The sequence below is a fragment of the Herpailurus yagouaroundi genome, unplaced genomic scaffold (genome assembly GCF_014898765.1).
Source record: "Herpailurus yagouaroundi ecotype Mexico unplaced genomic scaffold, PumYag 100, whole genome shotgun sequence".
NCBI lineage: Eukaryota > Metazoa > Chordata > Mammalia > Carnivora > Felidae > Herpailurus > Herpailurus yagouaroundi.
In genome coordinates this window covers 74,758,222-74,775,862 of record NW_024412391.1, presented here as the reverse complement: position 1 = coordinate 74,775,862, position 17,641 = coordinate 74,758,222, and the positions used below count along the sequence as shown (strand labels likewise).

At 37.3% G+C, this 17,641-nt stretch overlaps 1 protein-coding gene, 1 long non-coding RNA gene and 1 other non-coding gene across 11 annotated transcripts in view; 1 reads left to right on the top strand and 2 right to left on the bottom strand.

Moving 5' to 3' along the window:
• CACNA2D1 (calcium voltage-gated channel auxiliary subunit alpha2delta 1) overlaps positions 1 to 17,641 on the bottom strand; it is a 495,580-nt gene that overhangs the window by 96,598 nt on the left and 381,341 nt on the right. The gene's annotated exons all lie outside the window — the stretch shown is intronic.
• On the bottom strand, positions 6,416 to 6,520 carry LOC121029054 (U6 spliceosomal RNA). Its single transcript, XR_005789561.1, has one exon. It is a non-coding gene; the product is annotated as a U6 spliceosomal RNA (small nuclear RNA).
• Positions 15,944 to 17,068, top strand: LOC121028795 (uncharacterized). Its single transcript, XR_005789437.1, has 2 exons — positions 15,944 to 16,596; positions 16,848 to 17,068. It is a non-coding gene; the product is annotated as an uncharacterized LOC121028795 (long non-coding RNA).

Genomic DNA, 17,641 nt, shown 5'->3' with positions numbered 1-17,641 from the left:
CAATTATAAAATTTGTATGGAACCAGAAAAGACCCCAAATAGCCAAAGCAATCCTGAAAAAGAAAACCAAAGCTGGAGGCATCACAATCCCAGACTTCAAGCTGTAATCATCAAGATAGTATGGTACTGGCACAAAAACAGACACTCAGATCAGTGGAACAGAATAGACAACCGAAAAATGGACCCACAAATGTATGGCCAACTAACCCTTAACAAAGCAGGAAAGAATATTCAGTGGAAAAAGTCTCTTCAGCAAAGGGTGTTGGGAAAACTGGACAGCAACATGCAAAAAACTAAACCTGGACCATTTTCTTACATGATATACAAAATGAAACTCAAAATGGATGAAAGATCTAAACATAAGACAGGAAGCCATCAAAATCCTAGAGGAGAAAGCAAGCAAAATCCTCTTTGACCTCGGCCGCAGCAACTTCTTACTCAACACGTCTCTGGAGGAAAGGGAAAGAAAAGCAAAAATGAACTACTAAGACCTCATCAATATAAAGAGCTTCTGCACAGTGAAGGAAATAATAGCAAAACTAAAAGGCAACCAACGGAATGGGAAAAGGCATTTGCAAATGACATCTCAGATAAAGGGCTAGTAATCCAAAATCTATAAGAAACATCACATTTAACACCCAAAAAACAAATAATCCAGTGAAGAAATGGGCAAAAGGAATGAATAGACACTTTTCCAAAGAAGACATACAAATGGCTAACAGACACAGGAAAAAATGCTCAACACCACTCATCATCAGGGAAATACAAATTAAAGCCACAATGAGATACCACCTCACACTACTTGGAATGGCTACATTAACAACTCAGGCAACAACAGATGATGGCAAGGATGTGGAGACAGAGGAACCCTTTTGCACAGCTGGTGGGAATCCAAACTGGTGCAGCCACTCTGGATAACAGTTTGGAAGTTCCTCAAAAAATTAAAAATAGAATTAACCTAGGGCGTAGCAATTGCACTACTAGGAATTTATCCAAAGGATACAGCTGTGCTGTTTCGAAGGGGCACATGCACCCCAGGGTTTACAGCAGCACTATTGACAATAGCCAAAGTATGGAAAGAGTCCAAATATCCATCGACAGATGAATGGATAAAGAAGATGTGGTGTGTGTGTGTATATATATATACATATATATACACATATATATACACACATATACATATACATATATACATATACATATATACATATACATACATATACATATATACATATACATATATATACATATATATACATATATACATATACATATATATATACATATACATATAAACATATACATACACACACACACACACACACACACACACACACACACACCAGAGTATTACTAGGAAATCAAAAAGAAGGAAATCTTTCCATTTGTAAAAACGTGGATGGAACCAGAGTGTATTATGCTAAGTGAAATTAGTCAAAGAAAGACAAATATCCTATGACTTCACTCATATGCGGAATTTAAGATACAAAACAGATGAACACAAAGCAAGGGAAGCAAAAATAATACAAACACAGGGAGAGGGACAAAACATAAGAGACTCTTAAATAGAGAGAACAAACTGAGGATCGCTGGGGGCGGGGGGTTGTGGATGGGGGATGGGCTAAAAGGGTAAGGAGGATTAAGGAAGACACTTTTGGGGATGAGCAGTGAATGTTATATTAGGGGATAAATCACTGGAATCTACTCCTGAAATTATTGCACTACATGCTAACTAAATTGGATGTAAATTAAACAAAAATAAAAATAAAAATAAAACTTTAAATATAAAAGGGAAGTAGAAAAATGAGTCCCTAAGACAACAGTTGAAATAAGTTTGCATGGAGGCAGGAAAAAAATCAGTAGACTGGGCTATTTGGGGTGACAAGAGGGGAAAAAATAGGTCTCAGGAGGAAAAACACTGCAGTTCAGATACAAAGATGGGGAATTCAAAGTGCCCACTGAACTCATCCACATTATACAATGTCAGTGGAGGGGGCAGGGCCCCCCCCCACACTGAAGCACAATGGGAAGTGGTAGAACATGCAGAGGCACGTCTTCCACATCTTCAAAGCACTTCGGCTGGGAAGAAAGAAGAAAAAGATTGGGGTACCTCTAAGGGTAAGCCTGAGGTCAAGGAAAGGCTTCCCTCAAGTGGAGGGTCACTAGAGCAAGAGTGGTTCATATCGAAGAGCAAAGGAAGAAAAGATGCAGGATAGTAGAGAGCGAAATACAAAGTTCTTGTGAAGGTAGGAAGGACACTTACAGCCTATGTGTGGAGGCATGACCCTTGAATGTGCATCGACTTCAATGTTCCAGGTAAAGAGCACGGGCTGAGTACCGATGCTGGGTGTAGGCATAGATTAGGGGTTGAAAAGGTGACAGTCAACATCTGAACAGCAAAGCAATCAATGTAAAGTAAGGGAGGGGGCACCTGGGTGGCTCAGTTGGTTAAATGTCAGACTTCAGCTTAGGTCACGATCTTATGTTTCTTGAGTTCCAGCCCCAAGTTGGACTCTGCGTTGACAGCTTTGAGCCTGGAGCCTGCTTCGGATTCTGTGTCTCCCTCTCCCTCAGTACCCCCCCCCCCCCTCACCGGTTGATACTCGCTCTCTCTCTCTGTCTCTCTCTGTCTCCCTCTCTCTCTCTCCCCCCTCTCTCAAAAATAAATGAACATAAAAAAAAAAAAAAAGATAAAGGGAGGAGATGGAAGGTTTGGAGAGTACAGATAAAACAAGAAGGAAAATGGCCTGCACAGATAATTGAGTTCTTTCTCATTTTTATTTGAACACTACTTTCAGGTACATCATATATATGAAGAAAAAGCTCCAATACATATTTTTTGCTTTTTCCATAAAATCAAATGTTGAAAACTTAGTATCTTCAAATCTAAATTCCACTGCCTCTTTCATTCCATTCTTTGATAACTTGACACAATCTTATCTTACACATTCTATTTTGAAAACAAAAGAATGTGAGAATTCCCATGTTAGAACGTTTAAAAAAAAGTTTGCTAGTACATCAACAGTAAAATATATGACTTTAGAGAATTATTAGAAATGGTTATAGGAGATGTTATTAACTGATTTAAATGATGAATCATGATAAAATTAGAAGTTATGCAGAAAATGAACACTAAATAATGTATTGCCCTGAGTCTTTTGGTTGGCCTTGAACTGCTTTTAACACATAAGAATGAAGCATCTCGTTAAGTCACTTTAACACACTGATTAAATGTAAATTCAATTCATTAAATACAAATTCAGTGGTGTGTAACAGAAATTCTCTGACTATACTCATAATAAAATTCATAAATAATGCAGAGAAATGAATAGCTTACAAAGTGTAAGTCCCCAGAGCGAATCTTACCCTCCTAGGAAAGGGATGATAAAGTTTAAAAGTTCTAAATTAGGCAAGTGTATATTTCAGAGACACCTTACACTCGTCCGCTTTTGGAGTAGACAAAAAGAACAGGTTTATTTTCACAAGCTGAAACTGCAGTCTTTGGTAACATGTGACCAGACGTCAATTTATAAACCACATATTTAATACATGAATCATACATATATTAAAAACCTTAGGGCAAAGTTCACTAATATAGTATTACAAAGCTTCGAAATTGTATGCTGTGAACAAAAATTGATTTTAGGAGGCCAGTTTTTGTCATCTACTAAGAAAATGCTTTTAAAAAAAAATGTATATTTAACTAATCCTACAGAGTCAGAAATCCAAACTAACAAACTGATTCCTTTCCTGATCCCAGAAAATTCAGCTGAGTAGATCCCTTATTAGAACTGCTGAGAAAACCGCTGCTAGCATGCGGAGAGAGAAAGAAGTGTGGGTCAGAGTGAGCATGTGGGGTATAAATCAAGTGGGACTTTGTATCCCTGCTCCAGCAAATGAACATTCCTCTCCTCCTTCCCTATCACCTGTTCCTCTGCCTACCTGCAACACTTCTCTTCTCTTCCTCACTTGGTTGTTGTCCTTACCTCAACAGTTGTTCTTTACAAAGGGCTTTCCTGACCTTCCCTGACTAGATCCAACCATCCCACTGTAACCTCTCCTAGGCCTAGATGGATCTCTTCTTTACAGAATACAACACAGTTAAAATTTCCTATTTCTTTGTATGATAGCCTGATAGATGTCTCCTTTGGATGAGAAGTCCACACAAAGAAAACAGCAATCCCACCATTGCAACCTTAGCACTTGGCATATAATAGTATGCTATAAATATCTAATGAGTATATGAATGGAGTTCCATTAGAAGACAGTGTGAAATGTTGACCAAAATCAGTTCTAGGAGTGCCTGGGTGGCTCAGTCAGTTAAGTGGCCAACTTCAGCTCAGGTCATGATCTCGTGGTCTGTGAGTTCGAGCCCCACATCAGACTTTCTGCTGTCAGCGCGGAGCCAACTTTGGGTCCTCTGCCTCCCTCATTCTGCCCCTCCCCCGCTTGCATGCTCTCTCAAAAATAAATATTAAAAAAATCCAAGTTATAGATTTCTAAATGTAGAAATTATATTTTAGCTCTACAATATGTTCTTAAACTTGTATATTCCTAAATATAAGTATTCTGTCCAAATAGACACTATTCAAATACCCAAATGAAGATGTACGTAAAACACCTATCATAGAGCCTGACACAAAGTAGATGTTAAGTCAAGTGCAACTCTATCTTTTAAAAAAATAATTTTACTATAAACATTAGTATGCTCAATTCTCAAATCAGAACAGACCCTAGATTGATGATGAACAATATCAGCTTTAGTGGGTTTTAAATAAAGTTCACTAATAGGACGATACAGGTATCCTTCAAACACTAACTTAATGTCTGAAACAGCCTCTGAGATAACCATCAACAATAAATTTCAATGCTTCCAAAGAACCTTCCTGATAAATATCACAGTCAAATACACCCATCAAATTAAAACATACTTTCAGAGCCAAAATAAATCACTAACCTCTCAAATGAATTTAAACTCCTGGTTTTATAAAGACAGTATTTTTGTTCTCATGTACTCTGCTAAGTAAGAAATCATTTCACAAAGTACTTCGGAGAGACAGAACTCTGCTCATTGAATTCACCTTGGATAAAGATGATGAAATGTTGGCACTGCCTTGATACACACCATAAGTCGAAGTAGCATCAAGTCCTTGGAAAGCAAATTTGTCTACAAATGGCACCCTCATGGGGTGTTCTAACACATCTTCACAGGGCACCAGGTCTACCTTTGAAATGGTTAGCAGGCTCAAGTAGTTTTCCTCTAGAAATAGTAAAAATTAGGGGTGCCTTGGTGGCTTAGTAGGGTAAGCGTCTAAGTCCTGGTTTCGGCTCAGGTTATGACCTCACAGTCATGGGTTCAAGCCCTGCATCAGGCTCCACAATGACCATGGAGCCTGCTTGGGATTCTCTCTCTCTCTCTCTCTCTCTCTCTCTCTCTCTCTCTCTCTGCCCTCACCCCACTTGTGCTCATTCTCTCATTCTCTCTCTCAAAATAAATAAATAGGTAAACAACAACAACAAAAAACACCCACCTCAAATCCAGACCTGCCTGCTTTGGAATATGGGTAATTCTTGAAATTACAAAATACAAGTGAACTTATTTACATAATCTAAGTATAATAAATAATTTATGTAACAAATTATATTATGCAGGATTATTTATTTCGACAAATTATCTAAATTAAATAAACTATAATTTTGTGTGTCTTTACAATTATGATATGAGAAGCTATCCACACTTTGGACACCAGATGGCAATGCAGGAAAATAAAAGCAAAGTGAACAGAGGATGTGATCTTTAAAATCTTGGTTAAGTTTTATTCCTATTATAAATATTTTTATTTTCTTATTTTTACAGGAAATTTAAAAATGGGAAATATTATAAGGCAACAAAATGGTTATCGTAAAACTCAGAGAAACAGCTGGTAACATTTATCCATACACATATGTACATAATCAGTTAAGAATGATTTTTCAAGTTTTTTAGCTATTGCCAAATTAACTTCCAGAAATTGTGTGCCAATTTATAATATATTTGTAACAGTCTCACTCCACTTTCATGAACACGTAACATTTTTATTTGCTAAATCCTAAGTACAAAGATTATTTCAATCTTTTAATTACTTGATGGCTAATGATGTAAAACTTTTTCTCATATATTAATTTTCATATAATCTTGTGAGTTGTCTTATTTTTATTTATAATAAACAAAGATTTAGAATATATTTCTAGAAAATTTTTTATTCCTTTACTATTTCTATTATTTCACTGACTTCTTACTACTACTACTACTAATAATAAAAATATCAGCTAACATATATTGAGAATCACAACAGTGCCAGGCTAAACACTTTACATGCATTGATTCATTTAATCTTCACCAAGCTTACGGTTTTAGTTTTAGTTTTTAAGATTTAAAAATACGCAATGCTTCACGAATTTACGCGTCATGTTTGTGCAGGGGCCATGCTAGTCTTCTCTTTATTGTTCCAATTTTAATATATGTGCTGCCAAAGTGAACATTGGTTTTACTTTTAATAGTTTCCATTATACAATTGACGAAATGAGTCTGACAGTGTTAAGCAAAGTGCCCCAAATCACACAGCAACCAAGAGTCAGAGCCCTACTTCAAACCCAAACAATCTGACACACTTTTCTCTATGGTGTCTCATCATTTCCAACTGATACCAACAAAAGTAAGCTGCCATATCCTGTCATGCTACTTTTCCCACACTTCCGGTTGAACTTTGGAACCTTTTTTTTTTTTTAAATACAATTAAAAGTGCATTTACCAATAAATTCTGGACAAACTGACATCTTCACATGAGTCACCTTTTCATTTCAAGAAGTTATTATTCCACATTCATTTCTGTATATTCATTTCAACTCTTCTACTTATACCTCATATTCTTTTCTCTTTTCTACAATGCAGATCCAACATATATTATTAAAAGTATTTCTAGGTAATTCATGATTTTTGCAAACATCGTGAATAGGATTCTAATTTCTATTATTAATCCCTGTCCAGGGAAAACCAGAAGGGGTGGTCACCCCTGCAAGTTAGAGATGCTATAAATATCTTTGTTAATAGCACTATGGGACTTGAACACTCTAGTCCTCAAAATGACATGGTTGTTGCCCAACACTGGCTGCTGGTTTATGGTTTCCTTGGCCTATTGGATAAAAAAAATTGATTAAAAAAAGTTCTACTTTTCAATCCAACTTAAGAAAGTCAGGTCTAACCCAAGTCCTGCCTCTAGAAAGTATCAATGTCCACAGACAGCTGTTTCAATTATCTCCTTGGAGCTATAAATTGCTTCTTTTTGGAGGGGGGAGCTTTAGCACATCAACTGGAAAGGCCCACAATTTCTAAAATCTTATCATTTAGATAAGATCGTTTTAACTATTAAAAGAATTAATAAAAGGAGTAATGAATTCTGTAAATGTCAAAAGAAAGTCACATCAATAAAATAGTGAAGATACTGACAACATTATTGACACAAAATTTATGTTTGCCTATAATTATAAAACATGGGCCATCTAAACTTTTGATAAGCATTTTTACTTTTAAACAAATATTTCAATTAACATGAATCACGATGTGCTGAAAATTCAGTCTGTTGACTTTTTGTTGAAATGTTGAGTGAATTTCTGAATAAGCCCCAGTATCATTTTTAATATATTCTATTCATATTATCATATAGAAAACTCTTAAACAGCTCTAGTTATATGCATTTGGAGTTTCAAAAAATTGAGAGTATTTGTATTTAGCTCCCTGGCTCATCTCTACTTGATATTAATGTTTTCTTTCTCAACCATCATTTTGTCAACCACTGTGCAATCCTGATTCCACAGCACTTGTCCAGCTAGAAATATGGGCAACTTTCTCATTATCAGTCTTAAGATGTAACAAGCATATCAGTAGTATTTCTATCACAAGTTTTTTTCATAGCCCTGTGGAAATTTGAAAGCCAGCTCCCAAGGATGAAACTTTAATGAAATGACAAAATGATCATATCTACTCTGATTTTTTTCCTCTTTACCAATATTATGATGCAGAGTTGACCAATATGCTAAATGTTTGTATGGTACCTGAAGCTGATTACTTGGAACATCTTTCCCAGTTGAAAAAAAGATCAATTGTGAGTTTGGCTGGATTTGCCTGAAAAACTCAGAGAATGATATACATATCTAAAGTATTTACGGAGAAGAGATGCTAGAGTCAGATAAAATAAGTAAGGATGACTCTAATCATTTAAGAACACAAACATATTTAATCAGTGATTGAAATTTATTATAAAATTCTGACAACTATGTAAGACTCCCCCCTCCACTGTTATGACTAACCAAGAAATAGACTCAATTGAAAAAGCACCACTATGCGCCTTGCATTTTTTTCTTTTTCAAAAAAAAATTTTTAATGCTTATTTTTGAGAGAGACAGAGACAGAATGCGAGTGGGTTAAGGGCAGAGAGAGAAGGAGACACAGAATCCGAAGCAGGCTCCAGGCTCCAAGCTGTCAGCACAGAGGCCGACATGGGGCTTGAACTCACGAGCTGTGAGCTCATGACCTGAGCTGAAATCGGACACTCAACCAACTGAGCCACCCAGGCGCCTCTGCATTTTTCTATATACAGTAACATTTCAGTAAAACAGACAGTGTCTCTATAGTCAAAAAAAAAAAAAAAAAAAAAACATCCATTGGTGGGGAGGTGGGAGTGCAGGGGTATAGAAAATAAACAACAAACATATATATATAAAGTATCAGGTGGAGAAAAATTACTACGAAGAAAAAGAAAGTGAAGTCAAGTGACTGACAATGATTAAAGAGATAGCATAACCAAAACTGGAATGACATTGGAGATTTGGTAGTCAAGGAGGTCCACTCTATTATGGAAGCACTTGAATGAAAAGAAGCACGCATCTATCTAGACTCAGAAGCATGAAGACTCAGGGTAAATCAGAAGCAATTTCTAATCTGTGCATACCAATAAGATATGCACTTAACAGAAAGAAGAGATCTATTTTTTTAAAGTAAGGTTAGTAACATCACCACCAAGTTCTTTTAAACAGGAAACAGCACTTGGAACCAACAAATAGTTACCAGCATGACTTGAAGAAATTATATCCAACCTAACTCTGTTCCACTGAAATCAAACATATAAATATACATATATTTTAAAATATATTTCAATATAACAAATATTTGAAAAACTTGAGCATGATTAGGGTATAAACTAATGAAAAAAATTAAATAAAGAAGATACCTATCAACAGAGCATCAGGTTAAAAAGGAGAGAGAACATGAGGAATGAAAAAAATTTTGGAATACTACATTTTCAAAGTGTATAATCATTGGACAAAATGTTAGAAAGAGAAATTAATTATGGAAAAAGGCAAATGCTAATATTTGATATTTATAAGAGAATTTAACATGCAAACAGTCACTTTATGCCCAAGTCCTTTTCAATGGAACAAACGACAAAAAGACTTTCATGTCTAGTTCATGTTTTCAAGTTCTACCATAGACATCAAGATTCTCAAAATGTTTTCTAGAACCTTAGCAATGTGCTGAAAGGGGATTCTGCTATTCGCAGAATAGCATTCTACAAGTCGATGCATTCTACAAGTCAGTACTGTAATGTAATATCAATTTATATTTTGATTTCTGCTGAATTTATGCCTACTAAGTAATTAGGAACAAATATGAGAGCTTAAATAACTGTGAGCAATTTGGCTAAAGTTACAGCTCAGGTCAGCTCAGTCACTCTCTTGACCTATTGTCATGATTAAATGAATACTTGGATTCTGAATAATCTTACCAAGTCCTGACATGCCTATGGCACATGGACTCTTTTCCTAGTCTTTCAAGTCCCAGAAAATAAGTTGTAACTTTTATATTATTAAAAACAATAAATTAGTTCAAAAGAAAAGTTCTCCTTCAGCCTCACCTTAAGTATCATATTGTCATTTCTAAAACTGCAAATGAAACTAATTTCTAAGTACCAAAAACTGCCTTTAGTGCACCATGTAATTAATGGAAAAAATATTTATAATGCTTGTCAACACCTTCTTATAAACTTTCCTTATACATGCAAAGCAATTAATTTATCCTCTGGCAATCTTTTTTTTTTTAAACTAAATAACCTTGATTATGTACCCTGTTATTATAAACTCTAAATTTGTCCTTTATTTGATAGTCTTCTCAAATAGAGTCTTCCATAATTTGTTTATGTATCTTTTAAATAGAGTTAAGTTTATAAAGCACCCATCTTTACCTTAAAAAAAAAAAGCATATAAAAAGAGAGAACTAGGGTTCTTTTAATAAATCTAACTCTACTCATCCTGTCTTAATACTCCCCTCCATAAAGCAAATGGCTACAGTATAAAAATATTCATAAACATCCATACTACTAATAATGCTGTGAATTAACCAAGATCTTAAAATCTAAATCAGCAATAAGCATTGTAAGTTACAACAAGCTCCAGATAGATGCCTGTTGGACTTTGCTAAATGTACCTCCCTCCAGTACCTTGACTTCCTGATTTCCTCATGGCCTAGGACTCACCGGACAGGCTTTGCTAAATGAAGATTCTGACCCTGAAGTGTGGTGCCTGAGAGTCCGCATTTCTAACCAGCTGTCAGGGGCTGCTCTGCTTTTCAGTCATGGGCCCCTCCTTACGTGGCAAGGATATAAAGCTACAGAATTCTTGGTCACTGACATAAAAGAGAGCTGGATCGACATAAAAATGTCTTGAAATCTAGATGATGACTATTTTATAAGACATGAAATGAAATTTCTGTCCTAGACTTCATGGCTCACAAAAATGCACTGGCACACCAATTATCTGTCACTTTATTTGTGCTCTGGCAAAAAGAGGTTCTGTTTTGTAAGGATGAAAAAACTCACTTTTAAATTTAAGTAGTGCAACAACTTACGAATGGGCTCATTATTACAGGCAGAGTAGCAAAGTTCTAAACTACGAAAACCATGCCCTTATCTAGGAACACACAAGGCATATTTTAGAAGGAAAACTCAAATTTAAAACACAGGAGAAAAGGAACAATCCAAGCCATGTCTTTCTTGAAGATACAGTGCAATCTCGTATTTAAACAAACCTCCAGTGTGACATTAGTTGGTGTTAGACTGTCAAGTCAAAAACTGGGAAGTACCTGAAATTTTATCCTGTTTGCAAGCTAATGAGTCAGCCTCAAAGGTGGTACATCGTTTCTATACAATTCTACCAGCGCCATCTAAGAGGTAGAGTCGTCTGTGGAGAGTGGGAAGCAGATCACTTAACCAGAGAGTCTTACTAATGCCACCAGCATGACGCTGTGATCATCCCTGTCCAGCCTCCTGCTATGATGACTGTGGCTCCTTAGTCCTCATTCTGCACTTGCATTTAGACACTGTCATTTCCAGAATCGCTGTTTAGTGCCTACTATCCAGACAAAGCGCAGAGCTTACTTCAACTAATATGAGCGATACTATAAGGAAGCGTATTTTGATTATTTCTTTCTCATGAGTATTAAAGGCTACGCTTTTTAATTTTTTTTTAAATATTTAATTATTTTTGAAAGAGAGAGTGACAGAGCATGAATGGACAAGGGGCAGAGAGAGAGAGGCAGACACAGAATCCAAAGCAAACTCCAGGCTCTCAATTGTCAGCACAGAGCCTGACACAGGGCTTGAACTCACGAACCTGAGCTGAAGTCAGACGCTTAATCTACTGAGCCACACAGGCCCCCCCAAAGACTGCACTTTATAATGATCACATATTAGAAAAACTTCCAAGAAAAAAAGGGACTGAAAAATGCTTAATGTCACCAGAACATTTGCATCTAATTCTTAAGCAACAAGATGTGATCTTATTGAAACGCATGGCCATTTTCTTCCGTTGTTAACTTTCCACACACTGTTCATAATCAGCACACATTTCCTTGTCATCTTCCACTGGCTTGCAGTATTTTACTCTTGAAATGTCAAACTCCCTCAGTTTCATAAACAAACTCCACTCATTGTGTCAACAGTTGAAATGATGTCTGTAAATCAGAACATGCTGTGATTGAATTGTTGCTCCTATCATCTACCACTTTCTTCCATCAAAGCATGTAACCAGATTAGTAGGAAAACAGTCGTGTGATGCTTGCATAAGCTTTGCCCAACAGCAGGCTTCCTTTCTGCAACCAACAATGCCCTGGAGACAACAGAATCGCCCTGGAGATAACAAAGAACTCCCTAGGACATGACATTTGGTATGTAGTTCTGACATCTTACACGTGCATTACATGACTTGAGCATAACAATTACTGTTCTTTACAAAATAATAAGAGACTTAGAAATATAAACCTAAAAATGAGAGGCTGTTTTTCTGTACGGTGGGTCTAAGTAATTTTGTCAAGTGTTCCTATCGATTGCATCCTAACACTCTGGATGACTCACGTGATCTTTGGTATGAGGATGAAGAAAACTGCGTGAGGGTTGTGGAAAAATTATTGTCAAAATTTACTGCACAATCACTACCAGGTTTTCTCAGCACCTTATTATAATGCCTCCCTGAAGTTATAACACTAAAAGTGACATTGTTTCTTTCCTAGACATTCAGTTTCAGAGAAAAAAGAAAGAAAATACATGCACACCTGTATATGCACATGTGAACACACACACATACACACACACCGGCATATTAGATGTTGAAGAGCTTTCTCCTTAGAATTGCCATATCATTAAATTATTAATTTTTTATTTAATGAGAAAGGCCTGGTTAAGGACAAAACATAACTTTGCTTTTCTCTTACCAAAATGTTGCATCATAATCAATTATCTTTAAATGTATCCATTTCAGGGGCGCCTGGGTGGCTCAGTTGGTTAAGCGTCCAACTTCGGCCCAGGTCATGATCTCGCGGTCCATGAGTTCGAGCCCCGCGTCGGGCTCTGTGCTGACCGCTCAGAGCCTGGAGCCTGTATCAGATTCTGTGTCTCCCTCTCTCTCTGACCCTCCCCCATTCATGCTCTGTCTCTCTCTGTCTCAAAAATAAATAAATGTTAAAAAAAAATTAAAAAAAAATAAATGTATCCATTTCAGGCATTTTATAGCCCCAATATAGCACGCTAACCAATAAAACTGATGAATTTTTGAAATTATGAAGTTAATGTGGTTGATGTTAAGTATTATATAAACATGAATAAGAGCATAGGAGCAAGACACATGATAAAGAAGGTAAATAAATATATAAAAAATAATACTACCTAGGCCGAATGTATAACCCAGACATAGTGTTTAAGTATTCATTTGCAATTATAAGGTTAATCTAATTCATATGTGCTTTTTCAAGCCAAAATACGGAAAACTTTACTGAAAGAACTTCTCCACCAAAACATAAATAACAGTCTTCTTTAAAAATACATTCAGATTTAAAAGGGTTTTCTCTTTGCTTTTACAATCTAATAATATTTCTATCTTAGAATTTCTAACAATTCCAATATTTTGGAGTTTTATTTAAGTATATCAGATTTCAGGTGTTGAGTTTGCTAAGTCCTTTATAGATTTTGGAAGGGGGGGTGAGGGAGAGGGCAAAATGGGTGATGGGCATTGAGGAGGGCACCTGTTGGGATGAGCACTGGGTGTGGTATGCAAGCGAAGAACCACAAGAATCTACCCCAAAAACCAAGAGCACACTTTACACACTGTGTATTAGCCACTTCGACAATACATTATATTAAAAAATAAAATAAATATGTCAGATTTCACAAAAAATTAGTAAATATATTTTATATTCTCCTCAAGACTCATAAGTGAAGATGGCTGTGCTCCAATCCTGCCTTCTCCCTTAGAAAAGTTACTAGAACTCTGATTCTTTATCTATAAACTTAAGGATGGTAACAGTATCGACCTCACAAGGCAGTTGTGAAGACTGAATGAGTTATGGAAAACACATAGAACAGTTCCTGCCACATAAGCAGTGTTTAAAAAACCACCTCATGACTTGTGATTACTTGAAGGTTAATACATAAATAAGATCAACAATGAACACATATCTACCTTAGATCTTGTTCATACTGATTTTCTGAAGGGCACATCTATGGTGGGAATAATAAGCTCACTTAAAAACATTCAGTGACTTTTCAATCATGAAAATGTACTCATGATTTTTCTGAAATAATAAAATTAAGCAAAATTATATAGTTAGTAAAAAAAATTCAGAGTTGACAAAAATATCTCTATGGCAAATCAGGGCCACAAAGAAGGAAAGTAAATTTAACTAACTAATCTACACTAAACAAGCCAATATACAGCAGCTGAGACTAGTAATAATTTTCCCTGGAAGTAGAGTGGGAAATCATGATGGTTTCATCTTTCAAATATCTTCCTGCATTATTTGCCTCACAGTTTGCACGGGTTGAGCATTTCCCAATGTCCTTCCTCTTCCCTATTTGTGAATATGTAACTGAGTATTTTCATCATTTTTAACTTGACATATTGAGATACATTATTTCCAGATCAAACACACTCCCAGTTCTTTCCACAAGCAACATATTCCATTTGCCAATAGGCATTTAGCTTACACAATTCAAGGTACATCAAGTGAGGATACACAAGTAAGGATTTACCAAGAACTGTCAATGAACCAATAAAGTCTGCTGACCAGGCTCACAGAAGCCACAGGGAAATATCTTACAATTATGTTTTTAAGTAGTTAACAATGTTCTTTACAGCAATACATGTTTAAGAGCCATAATATTATTAAGAAAAGCAATGATCAGGGGTGCTTGGGTGGCTCAGTCGGTTAAGCGGCCGACTTCGGCTCAGGTCACGATCTCACACTCCGTGAGTTCGAGCCCCGCGTCGGGCTCTGGGCTGACCGCTCAGAGCCTGGAGCCTGTTTCAGATTCCGTGTCTCCCTCTCTCTGACCCTCCCCCGTTCATGCTCTGTCTCTCTCTGTCTCAAAAATAAATAAACGTTAAAAAAGAAAAATTAAAAAAAAAAAAAAGAAAAGCAATGATCTTTAAGACTTGTCAGGCATGAAGAACCCCAATGTCAATCCCACCTAAGTGATTTTATTAAGAAAAATTCAGGGCCGCCTGGGTAGCTCAGTTGGTTAAGCATCCGACTTAGGCTCAGGTCATGATCTCGCGGTTCATGGGTTTGAGACCTGCATCGGGCTCTGTGTTGACAGCTTGGAGCCTGCTTCAGATTCTGTGTCTCCCTCTCTCTCTGCCCCTCCCCTGCTCATGCTCTGTCTCTAAATAAACATGAAAATAATTTTTAAAAAGAATCATTACTTGCTAGCTAAATGTTGAACACCAAAAAAATTCATTCAAAGCCATTTCTTCTGTTTAATCAGAAATCCTTTTAAAGCATATTTAATAATAGCATTGTTTAGTTTCTAACTAAGGCAGATGCTGTTGGTGTCCCATCCATATTTCCATGCGTGCCAACCCAAATTTAACTGGCTGAGATTTCTACAAGCCCTCTGCCTGCGTACATGTTGGCCTGGGAACATCAGGGTATTAACGTTCCTCGTGAGCAATTGTTAACTATAAATACTCCAGCACATTTTCCCCATAGAAGGGTAACTCTGATTCATGTAATCTGTGCTAATTCTCAGAATTGTACAGAGGATTAAACTGTATCACTCAGAGTGGTAATGTTTGATAATCCATCATTTGTTAGTTCTCTCTCTCTCTCTCTCTCTCTCTCTCTCTTTCTCTTTGGCTTTTCACATTTCTCTAAGCATTTCCTAGAGTCATTTTCTAAAATAAACCATTTGTCGTTGAATCCTTGTCTCAGAGACTCTTTGTGGGGAAACCCAATCTCAACTGATACTAGCAGTGGTTTTAAGAAGCAGATCCGCAGAATGGGATTGCAGAATTAAGTCACTCACCAGTCGTGTGGCAACAAAGACTCCACTAGTAACTGGCTGTACACCAGTCATAACTAGAGTCAAGAAAACCCTTCAAAGGCTGTAGCATCCACCTTGCTTGTGCTAGAACGCAAACTTGTTCTGTGGCCCTTCCAGGCACTGGGGGTCCAGGCCTATCTCCCCCACCTCACCTTCCAGCCTCTCCCAGGCTCACGTGCTCCAATCCCACCAGCTCCTTCCTGCCCCTCAGATGCACAGCTGGGCTCCCCTCTTCAGGCCCTCTGCACTGGCTGTTCCCTCTGGCCAGAATGGTCTTCCCTTAGAGTGCTTCAGAGAGCCTCCTCCTCGGGCCTCAGCCCGAAGCTCGCCTCCTCGCAGAGCCCAGTTCTTTCTGCCCCAACAGAAGCAGCACCCGCTCTGCTTGGGGTCCCATCACCCACTTTCAGGGAACTTGCCGTTGTCCGAAATCCACCACATCCCTTTGTTTCTCCCCACTGGAGTGTGGGCTGTGTGGAAGCAGGGGACTTAGGATGAGGACATAATCTACTATGACTGCTGTCCATGTAATAATAAGAGGACACACCCGGGGCTACATCTACAGGGATGACTATCTATATAAACAGCAATACAGCAGCCATCTGGCAGCCAAGGAAGGACGCATCAGGAGACACTGACCCTGCCAGCACCTTGAACTTGGAGTTCCAGCCTACAGAATCATGAGAAAATACATGTGAGCTCCCCAGGGTGTGGTATTCAGTTACGGCAGCCCTGGGCAACTAAAAGACCAGGTTGTACCTTACTGCACCGGAGACACACGTGTGACCCAGATGAAAAGCAGTCTCAAAAAGAGGTTTTCAGAGTTCTTGCCTAGTGGGAATATATAATCTATGAAATATCTCCAATTACCTGGAGCTCTGGTTAACAAGGGGATTACACCTGCTTCCCTGACTACTTCCCCCCCGCCCCCCCCCCCCATCCCAGGGATGCCCATCCAGTGAAAGGAGCTGCTTTAACTTCTCCCTCCCAAGGAGTTTCAGAGACAGATCTGTTCTTCTGTGTTCAATACAAAATGATCTGACCACAAATCCCTCAGTTCCGTCTCTATGAATATACCCACTTCAAATGTGAAATTCTATCCACCAGTAAAGTCATGAAATTTCTTGCCTAAATTCTATTAATTAAAATGAGATGTGGTAACATTCCTTTTGTCCTATTTTATTTGCTTCAGAGTTCAACACTCTCTACTAGCTATGAGTAGGAAGCTCTAATATGGTTCTTGGGAAGTGACACTTTTAAAAAAGCACATTGGTTTTCATGTTAATAAATAATACTTTGAAAATGTAACACACATAATTGTTAATACATTATTATATAACATATTACCAGTGACATTTTCCACCAAACTGGAACAAAATAACACTAAAGTTTGTATGGAACCACAAAAGACCCCAAATAGCCAGAGCAATCTTGAGCAAGAAAGCTAGGAATGCCACAGTCCAAGATTTCAAGATGGACTAAACGCTGCAGTAATCACAACAGTATGGTACTGTCACAAAAACAGACACACAGATCAAAGGAACAAAACAGAGAACCCAAAAATAAACCCACACTTATATGGGAAATTAATCAACGACAATAGAGGCAAGAATATACAAGGGGAAAAAGAGTCTTAAACAAATGGTGCTGGAAAAACTGGACAGCTGTGAGCAAAAGAATGAAACTGGGCCACTTTCTTAACCATACACAAAAAGAAACTCAAAGTGGATTAAAAACCT